The following is a 16,774-nucleotide window of genomic DNA, read 5'->3' as shown; positions in this document are numbered from 1 at the left end:
TTATCGATGAAATAAAGGGGCACATCCATCAGAAAAGTATATTTTTTAACTCAATATTTATGTAGAATTTTTGGCAGTTTGTTTTCCTACTGACCATTTCGGAAGTATAATACCATTAAAAATGTAATTCAAAATATTGTCTATCTGTAGCAGTCAACACAAAGGGATACAACTTAACAGGGTGAGTCAAAAGCCACAGGACACCCTTTTATTTCAGAAAGAAAAGGGAAAATTAAATATCTGAATATCCCTGCAAGTAATGGGTGAGGGGGCCTATCTTTTAGGCTATGTCTGGAACATGGCCATCATATTGAAAGCCGCGATATTGGCTAAAAATTTTCCAATGGGAAGGGAGTCATGTAGCATATCAAAGAAGACCAGAATTTTGCTATATCTCTTGTGGTTCAAAAGTTATCAACACAAAGTTCAAAACGTCAAAGTTCAAAGTTCTGTGTTCAGCACCAGGGACAACACATTGAATATGTCAAATAGCTGTGCATCGCAAGGAACATTCCCAATTGTTGTTGCAATTCTGTGTTAATAACCACAGCACCATATAGGGGCATTTTATACTGGCACATTATGAGGGGCATTATGAGGAAGAGGGGGAGCACTATGGGGAAATATTATTAACTGGGGGGCACTATAAGGGGGTATTTTTGTACTGGCACACAGAACAGGGGCATTTTTTAACTAGTTCGAATTATTAGGGGGCACATTTTGCATTGGCACACATTTTAAGGGGCATTTATAGTACTTTCTACTGTCACCATTATAAGGAAAATTATTACTACTCGGGGGCTTTATGGTGGGCTTTATTATTACTGTTGGACTATGGGGAACATGATTACTAGAATGGGCACTATGCGGACATTATTGCTTCTGGGGCACAGTGGGGACCTTATTACTATTGGGGGCAATATTACTACTAAGTGCGCTCTGGCAGAGAATTATTATTATTGGTGGGACTTTAGGGAGCATTTTTACTGTGGGGGCACTGTTAACACTATGCACTCTGGGAGATAATTATTTCTATTGTTGGGACTGTCGGAGGCACCCTGGCACAGTATTAGGAATAGAACAGACGGTTTTCAGATTGTTAATCTTTCTGATCTTCATCTGGAGGATAGGCACTACAAACTACTTAAGAGAGGCCTCTCTTTCACTCCAACACCGAATTTTGAATGTTTCAGTTGGGTTAAGGATGTTATCCTTTTTGCCAGGAAATTGGCCTTACACAAAACACATAAACAACAGGAGAGAGACTGTTGAGTCCAAAAAGAAAAAGAAACAGCGGCCATAGAGATTTTGGAATCTCTGGACTGTAATAATCATAGCAATATGGAGTGTATTGACCCCCCTTTTTCGACACTTAAACCACGTTCTAAGTTCACCCCTCCTTTTTCCCAATTTGGAAATATTGAAGCTTTTGTCAATCTAGTGACCAAGGACCTAAAAAGTATCCAAACATCAAGGTCATCTAGTAAAGGCAACTTAGACCCAGATAAAAATATGGCCCTGGGAGAATTGATGGGAAATCCAGAATTAGTACTGAAACCATCTGACAAAGGTGGTAATATTGTTGTCATGGGGAGAAAATGTATGAGAGTATGGTGATGGACCTATTGAGGGACACACGGACATACAAAAAATTGGATTCAAACCCCACAGTGCAATATCTGGTGGAACTCAAAACTATCCTAGGAGCGGCGAAAAGTGACAATCTCATTTCCAGGGATGAATATAAGTTTCTTCTTAACTTGCGACCATATATACGCTATCCCCAAGATTTATAAGCAAAGACAGCCAATCCCAGGCAGACCAATTATTTTGGCCAATAATAGCCTTACGGAAAATATTTGCGAATATGTTGACAAGTTCATTTCACCCTTTGTTCCCTCTTTACCGTCTTATGTTAGGGATACCAAAGATGCGGTTGCCAGATTACAGGAGATTCAGGTCACAGAGCATACCCAACTTGCCAGTTTAGACATTGAGGCACTATATACCAATATCAAACACAATTTTGGAATTAATGCGGTAGCCTCTTTTCTCTCCACAAAGGGCACGCAATTTCACGTTCACAATAAGCTAGTACTTACACTTTTACGTTTTCTTCTTAAACACAATTATTTTTTGTTTAATGGACACTTTTATTTACAGTTAGTTGGTACAGCCATGGGCACTATAGTGTTCACTGATAATTTCTTACAATACACTAAGCATATTATTTTCTGGGGGCGATAAATAGATGATGTTTTAATTTTATGGGATTGCACTACAGCACTTTTCCATAGTTTTGTTGCCAGTCTCAATAAAAATGATGTAGGTATGAAATTTACCTCTGGGATACATCATCATACACTTACCTTTCTTGACCTGCAAATCTCCTTGGAATCTGGCGCCGCATTAGTATGGAGGTCTACCGAAAACCGACCTCTACGAATACTCTGTTACATTGGCAGAGTTGTCATCCTCTACCATTGAAAAGGGGAATACCCACCGGACAATATTTGCAAGGGTACCCAAAAAAGACATTACATAAAGCCTTTCATAGGGCCAAGAGTACAAATCGAGTTGACCTTCTGAGTAATAAACAACCAATATGCACAGTCTCCCCAATAAGGTGCATTGGTACGTTTGTTGCGCAACACCGCAAGGTATTGGCATGTACTACGTACGGATAATGACCTTAGTGAGGTGCTATCATCAAAACCCACCATTACCTATCGGAGAGGGAAAAATCTTAAGGATTATTTGGTACACAGCCTCCTTAGTACTGATGCACCGAAAACAACATGGCTGAAGTCCAATACAGTGGGAAGCTAACCCTGTGGTAGATGTAGCTTCTGCCCATATGTGCAGAAACTGAAAACTTTTATAAATCCCCTGGATGATAGAAAATACGAAATCAGACAATTTATTAATTGTCAAACAAAAGGGCATTATCTATATTGCACGCTACCCGTGTTCCAAACTGTATGTGGGCAAAACATCCCAGGAATTCCGACGGCGAATTTGCCGACATATAAGTAGTATTAATACAAAGTCGGATAGGACAATATCAAGACATGTCAGAGCGTTCTATAATGGAGATCCAAGATGTTTACAGTTTTGGGGTTTCTGCAAAAAAACTCTAGGAGCACATAGAGGAGATCTGGATAGAGACAAGGTGGATCTACCGTCTAGACAGCCTCAGCCCTAATGGCCTCAATAAAGGCTTTACATATGCATCATTTTTATAAGATGAAGACCAGTACGCTATATTTTTCAGTCATAAATATAATATAGTGTGAGCATATTAAAACGCTGGTAGCATTTATTAATTTTTAAGTAATGACTGGGTGGGCACCATCAAAGGTACTTATAGTGGTAGTGTTTTGTAAGATCTCCAATAATGATAAACCACACATATGAGACACAAATATGGTGCGGGCACGATATGAGGTCTTCCCTGTTAGAGCCATGAATAATCATAATGATGATCATGTGTATGAGGAATAAATATGGTTCCACACACACAAGTAAACTAGATCAGTCAGTTGACAGTTAAAAGAGGTTGGAGAATACTAACCCAATAAGACAACCAATTGTAAGGTATAGAATACATAATATCAGATATCACCAATTGGTAGAGTAACCACCTAGTCTATATGAGTGCAGTATCTAATGTTTGCCTGCTAGAACAGAGTGGAATGAGTATAAATATTATTCTTGTAGGTGGAGTGACCGCAATATACTACTGCAGAGACTAAGACTATGCACAGACGCAGTGCGCCATAGAAACAGAGAGACAAAAAGTATAAAGTGTAGGCGCAGCCGCACAATTTCTTCCAGTTGTCCCCCGAACTACTAAGTTCTGGTGCATGCGCAGAAAAAGTATCAGCAAATACAGGCCAAGTGCAGGCGCAGCCGCAGTATCATCTCCCGCTGGCTCTGGACTATTAAGTCAACCGGCACGTACGGAAGGTAAGTCTGTGTGCCGCTTTTTACTGCGCAGCGGGTCACATAGTAACTAGGGTTGAGCAAACCCGAACTGTAAAGTTCGAGTTCGTACCGAACTTTACGGTGTTCGGCACCCGAACCCGAACATTTCAGTTAAAGTTCGGGTTCGGGTTCGGTGTTCGGGTAATATTAATATACTATGGGATCAGAGTTTTCTCCAATCCGATGGTATATTTTAACTTGAAGCGTCCCCATCACCATGGGAACGCCTCTATGTTAGAATATACCATCGGATTTGAGTTAGATCGTGAAAACTCAGATCCGACAGTATATTCTAACACAGAGGCGTTCCCATAGTGATGGGGATGCTTCAAGAATATACTGAGAACTGTGGACATAACGGCCCCCTGCTGCTTGGCAGCACCTGATCTCTTACAGGGGGCTGTGATCCGCACAATTAACCCCTCAGGTGCCACACCTGAGGGGTTAATTGTGCGGATCACAGCCCCCTCCAAGAGATCAGGTGCTGCCAGGCAGCAGGGGCCAGACCCCCCTCCCTCCTCAGTATTAAAATCATTGGTGGTTAGTGCGGCCCCACCTCCCTCCCCAGTATTAAAATCATTGGTGGCCAGTGCGGCCCCCCCACCCCCTCCCTATTAAAATCATTGGTGGCTAGTGCAGCCCCCCACCCCCTATTAAAATCATTGGTGACTAGTGGTTGATGATTGAGCCCGTCAAAGTTCTAACACACATCCCTATAGGGTAAATGTAGTAGGCAGGTATACTTTTAGATCGGATTGGCTCCTACCCTCACAGTTCAGTGAGAAGGTAGCCTATAAATCCTTTATACCAGCGTTGGCCATTCAAGTCTGCCATCACCCTTGATGAAGCCAGATTAGCTGGCGAAACATTTCGGGGAGCGGAATTTAGGTTTTAATTTGCTGCAATCTATTGACTTTAGACTGCAATCTGTGTGCTTGATGCAACAACACTTAGTGTGATCATGCCTGTTCCACAATTACACCCCAATCGTGGGGGGAAATTAGATATCAAGCACAGTGCAATACCCTAGCAAATAGAGCAGGGTGTGTGTTGAAAGGCAGTGCGGGTTAGTGCACCCCCGCCTGCAGATATACACATCTATATATTGGGTACAGTCAGTTTTAATCTCTCAGCTAGCTCACTTGTCATATTCTTTCACTTGTTTTAATAAAGAAGTAAAAGTTAAGTTTTAATGTCTGGGACAAGAGTGGTTAGTAGCCTGTTGGGTATAAGCCTTTGTTGTAGTAAAAACCCTTCCCAGAAAGGGTCCTCTGTAGAAACAGTATCAGCTTAGCACAATTATTTTCAGGGAAAATTATGTTTGTACTATTAGTGTCAGCAACACTATTTGATGGGCGCGGTTATTCTTTAGGGTGCTGTGAGCCAATAATTATCGATATCTATCTGCATGGTACTAATATTTTCAAGGGGACTGTTTCTGCAGCATAGTATTGGGGAGCATAGCGGGCACACAATTGGAGGTGACAGGATTGGGTGTTCAGAAGATGTGAGGATGATGGAAAAATAAGAAACTAATGTCTGTCTATCTCTGCAGAGACGAGATATGGCTGAAAAATCATCATGACGATTTGGTCTGAATGGAGAAGATGAGAAAAGAGAATGTCTACATCAAAGGTGACATTTGCAGAGGGAGAATTCAGAGTGTGGCAGCCCAAGCCGCCCTACTGCGCCAGGTAACTGTAAGCATGGTGGTGGCTCCAAATGGGGCAGAGGGGCTTTGACCTAGTGAGGACGGCCGAGTGGGACAGAAGGCCGTGGACAGGTGGTGGGGGGTGGTCAGACAACAGGCCGTGAGCAGAATTCGGGGAGGGGGAGAAAGGGGAGGAGCTTTCTGGCTGTGGCCTGCTGTGGTCAATAGTATAATGTAAAGCAGGCAGTGCAGCCAGGCAGGCCTCCCCTCTTTGTATGATGTGTAGAGCCAGATTCCTCCCACCCGGACCTGAACACCCTAAATATCATGCAGCTCCTCCTCCACTCCTCTTTTGGCACCTTCAGGACTATGAGGGAGGAATTGAAGCTGCAACAGTTCCTGTCAGAGTCAGCAACGTGATGAGCAGTTTGTGAAACAGAACTGGATCGTGAGTCTTGTCACAAAGAGGGAAAAAAGAATAGTTTATTTGAGTTGGGGCCCTGAGTAATAAGTAAAGTGTCTACCTAGCATGAGGGTGAGACTCTTACCTTCATCCTCAACAATATAATTTCAGCTGTATGGTGTTTTTGGGAGTGGCTAATTATACAGTATGTGCTTATAACAATGGTTAGGGCCTAAAATTTTGCATGACTATTTTTGTATTCGGGTCCCCCTAGACAATGTTTGGGTGCTCTCCTGCTCCCAGGTCCCCAGTCACTACTTCCTGGTCTCTTTCCACACACAGGAAATGACTGCTTAGCCAACCAGTGGCTGACATTGGTCACTACTGGTGCCAATGATTCGCCAAAGGGTCATTCCCTGTGTGTTGAGAGGGGCCAAGACATAGATAACGTTGTAGGACCACAAAGCTTCTGAGTAGGAGCACAGAGGGATTAGTAAAGTGTGTGTAGTGAGCCCGTTAGAAGCCTGTGTAGAGGATGGGAGTGGTAGTGGCCCTGATCACATGTGGTAGTGTTATGGCTGTCTATCCCTGGGGTTCAGTGCAGCGAAAAAGGTGATGATAAAAAGAACCAGGCCAAATTTTTGAACAAAGGACTGCTCTCTTTACTGAGTGCAAAAACAAGTAGCAGCACATTCATCAGCAGGTCGTACACAGTACAATTTCTCTCCTTATAGATCATGGGTATGGTGGCTAGCAATGTGGAAAAGATGAAGCATAGAAGCTTGCTAGCTGACGCTGTCTTGCTCTCTGAATTCCTTTCCCCAGGTGTCCATGGAATGATGAAGGCTTCTAACTATGCCTGTCCTGAGCTCTCCTGATGGTGTCTTCAGGGGCGTAGCGTGGGGGGAGCCAGGGGGGGCCGTTGCCCCGGGCGCCAAACTGCAGGGGGGCGCTCCGGCGCCGGCTGAAAAGTTTTTATATTGTGCGTTTTTTTCAGGACGCGCAACAGCCGGCCAGAGTCTGAGGTAGAGAGCTGTTTAGTGCGAGCGCCCGCCCGGCCCTGATGATTCATTTGTGCGGTCGTCGCGGCGGGCGCACTACTGTGTTGGTTAGTTAACTGTTAACAACTAGACAGTCTGACTGGCCTGGCTCCCTCCGGCTCCGCCCACTTTCCAGGCGGGAAACACAGTGCGGAGTGCGGGAGCCAGAGCCAGCAGAAGATTGCCAGGAGCAGGAGGCAGCGCCTCGGCAGAAGACAGACTGAGTCCACTAGTCAGTGTGCACTGTGTCACTTCAGACTCCAGTCCAGACAGAGAACTGTTGAGTCAGAGACTGACCAGGCCCTGAGTCTGAGTGAGCCCTGAGCCAGTGAGCCGCCCTAGAAGAGTCCAGAGTGACAGAGTCCAGTCCAGACTGTCCTGAGACTACTACAGAGCAGAGGTAGAAAGGGAGTTAGTGGCACTAGTAGTGTAGTGATTAAGTTGGGTGGCCATGTCAGATGTCACAATGATGACCTCCCTCCCTGTCCCTGAGTCTGTGTGTGGGGGGATGGTGGCTCAGCTGGTGGGTTTACAGTGTGCAATATTACCATTATTATTGCATGCTGCTCAGCCTGGCTCAGACAGTGGTGCCACCACTGTCTGAGCCAGGCTGAGCAGCATGCAATAATAATGGTAATAAATCAATGAGTGAAGTGCCAGATCTCTGCCAGGCCAAATAGGTGGCGTGGCAGTCTGGCATTCATGGTTCTGATGTGGCAGCTTATAGGTATACATTGGGGCCATAATATATAATAATTATATAAGGGGGCCATCATTAATTATACATAGGGGCCATTATATATTATAATTATACAGGGAGGCTATTAATAATGGGCCCTCTGTATATTTCTAATATATAATGGCCCCCCTGTATAATTATTACCGTAAATATTATGGCCCCACTGTATAACTATAATTTATAGTTATACTGTGGGGCCATAATATATAATAATTATACAAGGGGCCGTTATATATTATACAGAGGGGCCATTATATACACTGCTCAAAAAAATAAAGGGAACACTTAAACAACACAATGTAACTCCAAGTCAATCACACTTCTGTGAAATCAAACTGTCCACTTAGGAAGCAACACTGAGTGACAATCAATTTCACATGCTGTTGTGCAAATGAGATAGACAACAGGTGGAAATTATAGGCAATTAGCAAGACACCCCCAATAAAGGAGTGGTTCTGCAGGTGGTGACCACAGACCACTTCTCAGTTCCTATGCTTCCTGGCTGATGTTTTGGTCACTTTTGAATGCTGGCGGTGCATGAGACGGAGTCTACAACCCACACAAGTGGCTCAGGTAGTGCAGCTTATCCAGGATGGCACATCAGTGCGAGCTGTGGCAAGAAGGTTTGCTGTGTCTGTCAGCGTAGTGTCCAGAGCATGGAGGCGCTACCAGGAGACAGGCCAGTACATCAGGAGACGTGGAGGAGGCCGTAGGAGGGCAACAACCCAGCAGCAGGACCGATGCCTCCCCCTTTGTGCAAGGAGGAACAGTAGGAGCACTGCCAGAGCCCTGCAAAATGACCTCCAGCAGGCCACAAATGTGCATTTGTCTGCTCAAACGGTCAGAAACAGACTCCATGAGGGTGATATGAGGGCCCGACGTCCACAGGTGGGGGTTGTGCTTACAGCCCAACACCGTGCAGGACGTTTGGTATTTGCCAGAGAACACGAAGATTGGCAAATTTGCCACTGGCGTCCTGTGCTCTTTACAGATGAAAGCAGGTTCACACTGAGCACATGTGACAGACGTGACAGAGTCTGGAGACGCCGTGGAGAACGTTCTGCTGCCTGCAACATCCTCCAGCATGACCGGTTTGGCATTGGGTCATTAATGGTGTGGGGTGGCATTTCTTTGGAGGGCCGCACAGCCCTCCATGTGCTCGCCAGAGGTAGCCTGACTGCCATTAGGTACCGAGATGAGATCCTCAGACCCCTTGTGAGACCATATGCTGGTGCGGTTGGCCCTGGATTCCTCCTAATGCAAGACCTCATGTGGCTGGAGTGTGTCAGCAGTTCCTGCAAGACGAAGGCATTGATGCTATGGACTGGCCCGCCCGTTCCCCAGACCTGAATCCAATTGAGCACATCTGGGACATCATGTCTCGCTCTATCCACCAACGTCACGTTGCACCACAGACTGTCCAGGAGTTGGCAGATGCTTTAGTCCAGGTTTGGGAGGAGATCCCTCAGGAGACCGTCCGCCACCTCATCAGGAGCATGCACAGGCGTTGTAGGGAGGTCATACAGGCACGTGGAGGCCACACACACTACTGAGCCTCATTTTGACTTGTTTTAAGGACATTACATCAAAGTTGGATCAGCCTGTAGTGTGTTTTTCCACTTTAATTTTGAGTGTGACTCCAAATCCAGACCTCCATGGGTTGAAAAATTTGATTTCCATTTTTTTATTTTTGTGTGATTTTGTTGTCAGCACATTCAACTATGTAAAGAACAAAGTATTTCAGAAGAATATTTAATTAACTCAGATCTAGGATGTGTTATTTTTGTGTTCCCTTTATTTTTTTGAGCAGTGTATAATAATTATACAGAGGGGCCATTATATATAATAATTATACAGGGGGGCCATTATACAGTATATTAGAATTATACAGAGGGCCCATTATCAATAGCCTCTCTGTATAATTATAATATATAATGGCCCCTATGTATAATATATAATGGCCCCTTGTATAATTATTATATATAATGGCCCCTTTGTATAATATATAATGATACCTTTGTATAATTATCATTTATTATGGCCCTCTGTAGAATATATTATGGCCCCCTTGTATAATTATTATATATTATGGTCCCTCTGTATAACTATAATATATAATGCCCCCCTTGTATATTATATATAATGACCCCCCCTGTATTATTATAATATATAATGGCCCCCTCCGTATTATTAGGATATATAATGGCCCATTATATATCCTAATATTACAGTGGGGCCATTATATATTATAATAATACAGGGGGGGTCATTATATATAGTATTTATACAGAGGGTCCATTATATATCCTAATATTACAGAGGGGTCATTATATATAATAATTATACAGAGGGGCCATTTTATATATAATAATAATACAGAGGGGGCCATTATATATTATACAGAGGGGGCCATTATATATAATAATAACTAATAATAATAAAACTCTGCAGAGATGAGACGCGGCTGAAAGAAGGTATCTTATCTCCGAATGAAGACGCTGAGGAAAGTCTACATCACAGGAGACGTCACTGGATGGATGAGGTATGTGGTGCTGTATTATACTGTATATTTTGTAGTGATGTATGTAATGTCCAAACACATATTTGTTTCACGGTAGGGTTGGGGGGTGGATTGAGAACTTGGCCCACCCTGCCGCATCCTGGCCCCAGACTTCAGGTCACACTCTGTGTGTGTTCTGAATTCTGGGGCCTTATACCCATCTACTAAATCATCTGTACTTAGAGAGTTACCACCATGTTATCTGTGGTGTTATATAGGACTGCTATATTATCTGTAAAAGGGGCGTGTCCACAGGTTGGGAGGGGGGGCGCGCAATAAATGGCTTGCCCCGGGTGCTGGCAACCCACGCTACGCCACTGGGTGTCTTGATGTGTTTCCTATCAGCTAGGGGGAGCTATATGTTTGATTGATGACTTAATCACCAAATTTTATAAACTTTTGTAGGTAGAACAGGAGTGGTGATTTGTAGTTAAAACTTAACTTTTAATTATTATATATAGAATAAGGTCCCTAAGTATTTGGATACAAAATAAGTGCTAATAACACAAGGGATACAAAAAATAATAAATTGGTGCAAGGCCGCACCTTACATACAGAGAGGTTAGTGCACGGCGGCACCTTTAGTAACCAGTGGTCCTACCGTTTTAGGCCAGGGTCCTCTGGTCACTGTCGATGTTCAGGTAGCATTCGATTTGCTGTGGAAAAGAGCAATTAGGGCTGGGCGGGGGTATTAGTGGGTCGGAGGTACCTAGACAGCCCTAGTATATGGGTACTATCTCGGCCCTAGCATCCTATTCACGGAGCACCCGTTCTGATAAGAACGACCCCGCCCGGAACCTTGCCCTATTGCTACTTGGCCCTATTGTGCCCTAGTGTAGCTAATCCCTACACGCATGTTTCGTATAACAGACTCATCAGGGGCATATAGGCACACATAAAGGGGCAATGCAATGTAATAACATAAAGTGTTTGTCTTAATTTTAGTGGTCAAACACACGCAGTTATATACAGTTATAATTAACAATATTTGACACAGTCGATACCTTGAAGCGGTAGCCTTTAGTCCAGGCACCGCTTATGTATCAGGGCGCCGTTCTTGCCTCATGATATAAAGGCAGCATTGAGAGGATAGCCTGATGGTGACAAGTCCTTTTCTTGAAGCGCAGCGGTATGTCCAGAGGTCGTGATGAGGCCTGCTTGCTGGACATCGCTCGCTTCTATTTAAACATCATTTGGCCTCAGAAGGAGGCTTGGAGCGCAGCGCGGTGACGTCAGCGGGCCAGCCGACGCAGCCGCGCATGCGCTGTCTATGCTGAAGATAGGCAGCGAGTATACTTGCGTAGTTAGATAGCAATACGTCATTACTCCTGGACGGGAATTAGGTCATCAGCCCGGGACAGATAGTTTCCATCGGCCAGTGTTTGATAGGTTGCCTAGTAACCGGGACGCTGTGTGGCAACCATTATAATAGCACCGTCTATAGCAAGTGCGGTGTATCTTAGAGTGGCATTTGTTGCAGTATAATTGAAATAAAGGTATTCTGGTCAGTTTGGTCCAGACACGGGTACATTGGCAGCAGTGTTCAGTGAGTGATTCTTATATATATTACAGTAAGCCTGTCCGGGGTCTAGGACAGGAATTAACATCCTTATTGGCATTTGCTTACTTTTGATATAAAACAGGGTATTTCTTACATCACAAGTGTATATACACAGAAGGGCTGCATACAATAGAGTTGTTGATATGTTAGATGTATCGGGTGACATAATGATATGACACATAGTGGGTGTGGTCATTTTAAGGGGATAGCACCGGCATGATTATACGGTGTGTCCCTGAGACAGCATGTGCCATTTTTATAACGCATGGCATAAGTTTAAACGTGCCTCTTTGAGTCATATGTGGGGATACAAGTCCCTTATTATGTTATTGACTCCTCTGATGGCTCTCAGATAAAGCAGCCAAAGCAAAGTTGTTCATTTAGGCCTTTGGGGGCTGCAGTACGCAGAGTATGGATCCATCGTGCTTCATGTTGTAAAAGCATACGGTCCCAGTCTCCTCCCCGCAGAGGGGGGGCGACTACCTCGATACCCATAGCTTTAATGCTCCGCGGGTCTCCATGATGGTATTCGTGTACGTGACGCGATACAGCTGTGTCTCTTCTGTTACTGATGTCCCCCAAGTGTTCGCCAATACGTCGGCGTAGTTCTCGCTTCGTTTTGTTTCCTATCACTTTGTAGCGATCTTGATAGCTTGTTTGCGTGATCACTCTGCTGACTCAAATATGCCATAGCTTGCAATTCCTCTGTGGCCTAAACCCCCGAAGTCTACCTGGGGCAATTACATCTTCCTAAGTTAGCTGCCTCTGTGGTCCCCGTGGCCTGGAGGAGTGGGAGATGGATCACATCCCCCCTCATTCCTCACTCTCTTCTCTAAAACTGACTCCCCCTAGCTCAGCCCCACCCTTGGCAGGAAGACAGGTGAGCCCACTGTTACCAAGAGGGGAGGAATGGAATGGTAAGTTCCATTTCTGTAGCCAGACACTGCCAACCATACCCCATTTGCTGGTGTATATAAAACATCAAAAATATAGATACCATAGTAGGACCTTCAGACCTGTGCATCACCATTCTCAACCTATATTTTTTTTAAAGGCAGGGTAACACTTTTTATGATATATGTATTATGGACACAGTTGCATCTCTGTATTATTTGTGATCCCTAAAAATCCAGTTTCATCTCTGTATGTCTAAAAATCTATCCTCAGCCTAACACTTCAGATATATTTTGGCTGGGTCATCTTCTGGCCATCCTGCCAACTCCACACACATGGTCAAAGTGATAAAGAACAAAAGCTGAAATGTGTGAATAGCTCTCTTGAGTGAGAGCTTAAGCTTACTAGATATTTATCCGTCTTATGCTATGTAACAGCAGGCCATTAAAAACTAAAAAAAAAGTTTCAAAAATTGAAAATGATTCAGCGGGTAATTGGTTACTGATGCCCGGTCAACACATCTTAATATTTGAAATTCTCTGGGATAATCCTTCTTACAAACATCTCTGCAAATCACACAACACAGCAGATTGTTGGACGGACATGAATGATGATATTGTGTACAAGACATACTGATGAAAAGCTTTTCTCTTCATCTTAAGACATTCAAGGTTATAAATAGATATGAGCGAATCGAAGCTGACGAAGTGGAATTCGATCCGAATTTCACGAAAAATTCAATTCGCACCAAAGCCGATAATCCTCGCGCTTAGAATCTAATATTTACCAGTGTACTTAGTGCAGGGAGAGACGTCTGCAGGCGCTAGGGACAGTGCTAGAAAAAGCTTCATTGTGTTAAAAAAAAAGATTTACAAGTGCAGGGAAAGATTAATCAAGGTGTAGGGAAAGTATAGGGAGGAATCATTCCGCAACATTTATGTTGAACAGGGTTCAGTAGGTGAAGTTACAGCCTGGGTAATAGGAACAAACCTATTACACCTTGCTGCACTGACTGGGGATCCAAATTGTCATTATACTGCTCTGCAATTCCAGCAAACCGTTCTTATTAGGGTGCAAGTGCTGTTTGATGCAGCCATTAACAGGGTGTATTACAAGTAAATATTTCTACATCTTATTTGCCCTTGTGCGGTGCAGTTATATGTTCTAAAGCATTTTTTGGATTGTATTAGTGGGAAAAAAGGGCTTATCAGCCGTTGTATGGTAAAGTGCTACAATTACAGCCCTTTTTGGCGTGTATTAGTGGCAAAAGTAAAATAGATTTGCCGCTCAGTGGTGCAGTTATCTGTTGTAAAGCCTTTTGTGGCGTGTATTAGCGGAAAAAGAAAATATATATTTGCCGCTCAGTGGTGCAGCTATCAGTTCTAAAGTCTTTTGTGGCGTGTATGAGCGAAAAAAGAAAAATATATATTTGCCGCTAAGCGGTGCAGTTATCTGTTCTAAAGCCTTTTGCGGCGTCTATTAGTGAAAAAACTAAAAATATATTTGCCGGTCAGCAATGCAGTTATCTGTTTTAAAGCCTTTTGTGGAATAAAAATAAGGACCTATTGGCCGTTCAGCGGTGCAGTTATATGTTCTAAAGCCCTTTTTGGCATGTATTAGTGGTTAAAAAAAGGAGGTCTTAGAGTTTTTTGGGGTGTTTTAATTTCATATTTATTTATTTGATCTAACAGTATGTCAGACAGAGAAGTGCCAGCCCTGCAAAGGGGAGTGGCAGAGACCTAAATGTTTCTGGCGCAGGCAGAGGTCGCAGCAGAGTAAGGGGGCATGGCAGCAGTGGTCGCAGCGAGAGGCCTGAGCTCCCGGTGTCATCTAGAGGTCGTGTCTTGACCAGCAACCCAGCGGTTGTTGAATGGTTGACTCGGTCATCCACTTCGTCCCAAGTGACATCAGACACCCCCAACCAAGAGTCGTTGGGTTCCTCTGGCACAATGCTTTGTTGGCATGGCCCAGGAGCCGTTCCTTTGCATCCACCTGTCCTGAACCTTCCTCTGTCATTTTCAGTTCTCTCACCGCGAGAAGGATTATATGCTGTAGGCTCACCTCCACTTTTCAGCGAGTACGAGCTACTAGAGGACAGTCAGCATCTACTGCCCAGCCAATATCTGGAGGAGACATCCACTGCTTCCTCCGGTAGGCAGGCAAGTTATGATAAGGAGAGTGGCGTGGGAGCTGGTGTTACGAGCGGTCAGGCTCCTGACCCAGAGACCGTTGAGGAGCATATCAGTGACGTGCAGACAGTACTCGATGATGATGATGTAGCTGATCACACTTAGGAGCCGGGTGACGAAAGGACTTCATCATCAGTGGGAGAAGAGGGTGGCAGCTTGCCCGTGAGGCAGCAGCTTAGCCAGCAATTTGCTAGTGTGGTCGGGAGTCAGCAGGGTGGCAGCAGTGGGAGGTAGGGACCCAAACGTTCCTGAGGTAGACCACCTGCTTCACGGGAGCCTACCTACCCGGGAAATAGCGGTGCACGGGTTCACGGAGGCAGCGGCAGTAGCAGTTAGTCAGTGAGTAGTGTTGGGGGTAAAATCACCTACTCAGCAGTGTGGCAGTTTTTTGTTAAGCCGCTGGGGGAGGTAAATGTGGCCATATGTGAAATCTGTGGGCAGAATGTGAAGCGTGGCCAGGGTGCCAATGTTGGCACTACAGCCCTGCGTCAGCATATGCAGCATCGCCATAAAGTGGCCTGGGAGAACCGTGGCTCCGATGTGGTGGTCCAGCCTGCCGCAGCAACCGCTGCATCACCCAGTGGCACGTACCCGGTTTCAGGCAGTCAAGGCTCCAACATCTCAGCCTAAGGGAGCTGTCAGTCCTTCCCATCATCTGCTGGTCCTGATGCTCCTTCTCCTCCTCCTCGTCAGTCATTCCATCAGCAATCGATCACCGAAGCGATTGTCAAGAAACAACAGTATGCGTGCAATCATCCAACGGCACAGAAGCTGAACGAGCTCCTGTCCAAGTCGCTGGTGCTGCAGTCCCTCCCTTCCCAAGTGCTGGACTCTGGACCTTTCAGAGAACTGGACCTTTCAGAGAACTGTGCCGGGCCGAGGTGGAGAGTCCCAAGCCGTCATTTCTTTGGCAAAAAGGCAGTACCAGCCCTGCACATACATGTAGAAGGTGGGCAAGTCATTGAGCCTGTCGGTGTCTGCCAAAGTGCACGGCAGCGCCGACATGTGGAGCTGTAACTATGGTCAGAGACAATACATGTCCTTTACAGACAGTGATGAGTGGCAGGGGCAATATTTGAATTTGTGATATTTCCCGAATATTTGGGCAAAAATGCATCATATATTTGCAAATTTGTGACCTCCAGTCATTATTTTCTTGACTGCAAAAATCTGCGATAAGAAAATTTGCGATCAGCACTACTCCTAAAGTCAAAGATATTGCAGCCTTCTCATTAGCCCACAAACAAGAAGCAGTGAGGTATCATGGGTACTGATTAAAAAATCTAGAATATTCGCGATTATGAAGATATTGCACTATATTCTAGATATTCACAAATTCTCGAAGTGCCAATATTCATGATAAAAATTAGCGATTAGAATATTTGCGATGAACACTATTTACGGCCCACTGGGTGAATGTGGTTCTTCCACAGCCACACCAGCAACTTGGCCAGGTGACACCGCTTCTGCCTCCACGTTCTCAATCCATTGGTTATGCGACAATGTCCGCCTCTGCCTCCTCATCCCCCACCGTGTCCTCAGCCTCCACTGCAGGGACAATTTACACTGCCCCTCCACCATGCCACATGTGCAGGGCACGTGGTGTCATGCTGTTCTGCACCTCGTTTGCTTGGGCGAACGGAGTTACACAAGGGAGGAACTGCTCCATGTCCTGGTTTTCTCTGCGACAACTCAAAATCGGAATCATGGTGACCGACAATGGGAAGAACATGGTGTCGGCGCTGCGTCA

Source organism: Bufo bufo, chromosome 3 (assembly GCF_905171765.1).
Source record: "Bufo bufo chromosome 3, aBufBuf1.1, whole genome shotgun sequence".
NCBI classification, from domain to species: Eukaryota; Metazoa; Chordata; class Amphibia; order Anura; family Bufonidae; genus Bufo; species Bufo bufo.
Note: the sequence above shows the minus strand (reverse complement) of the source record.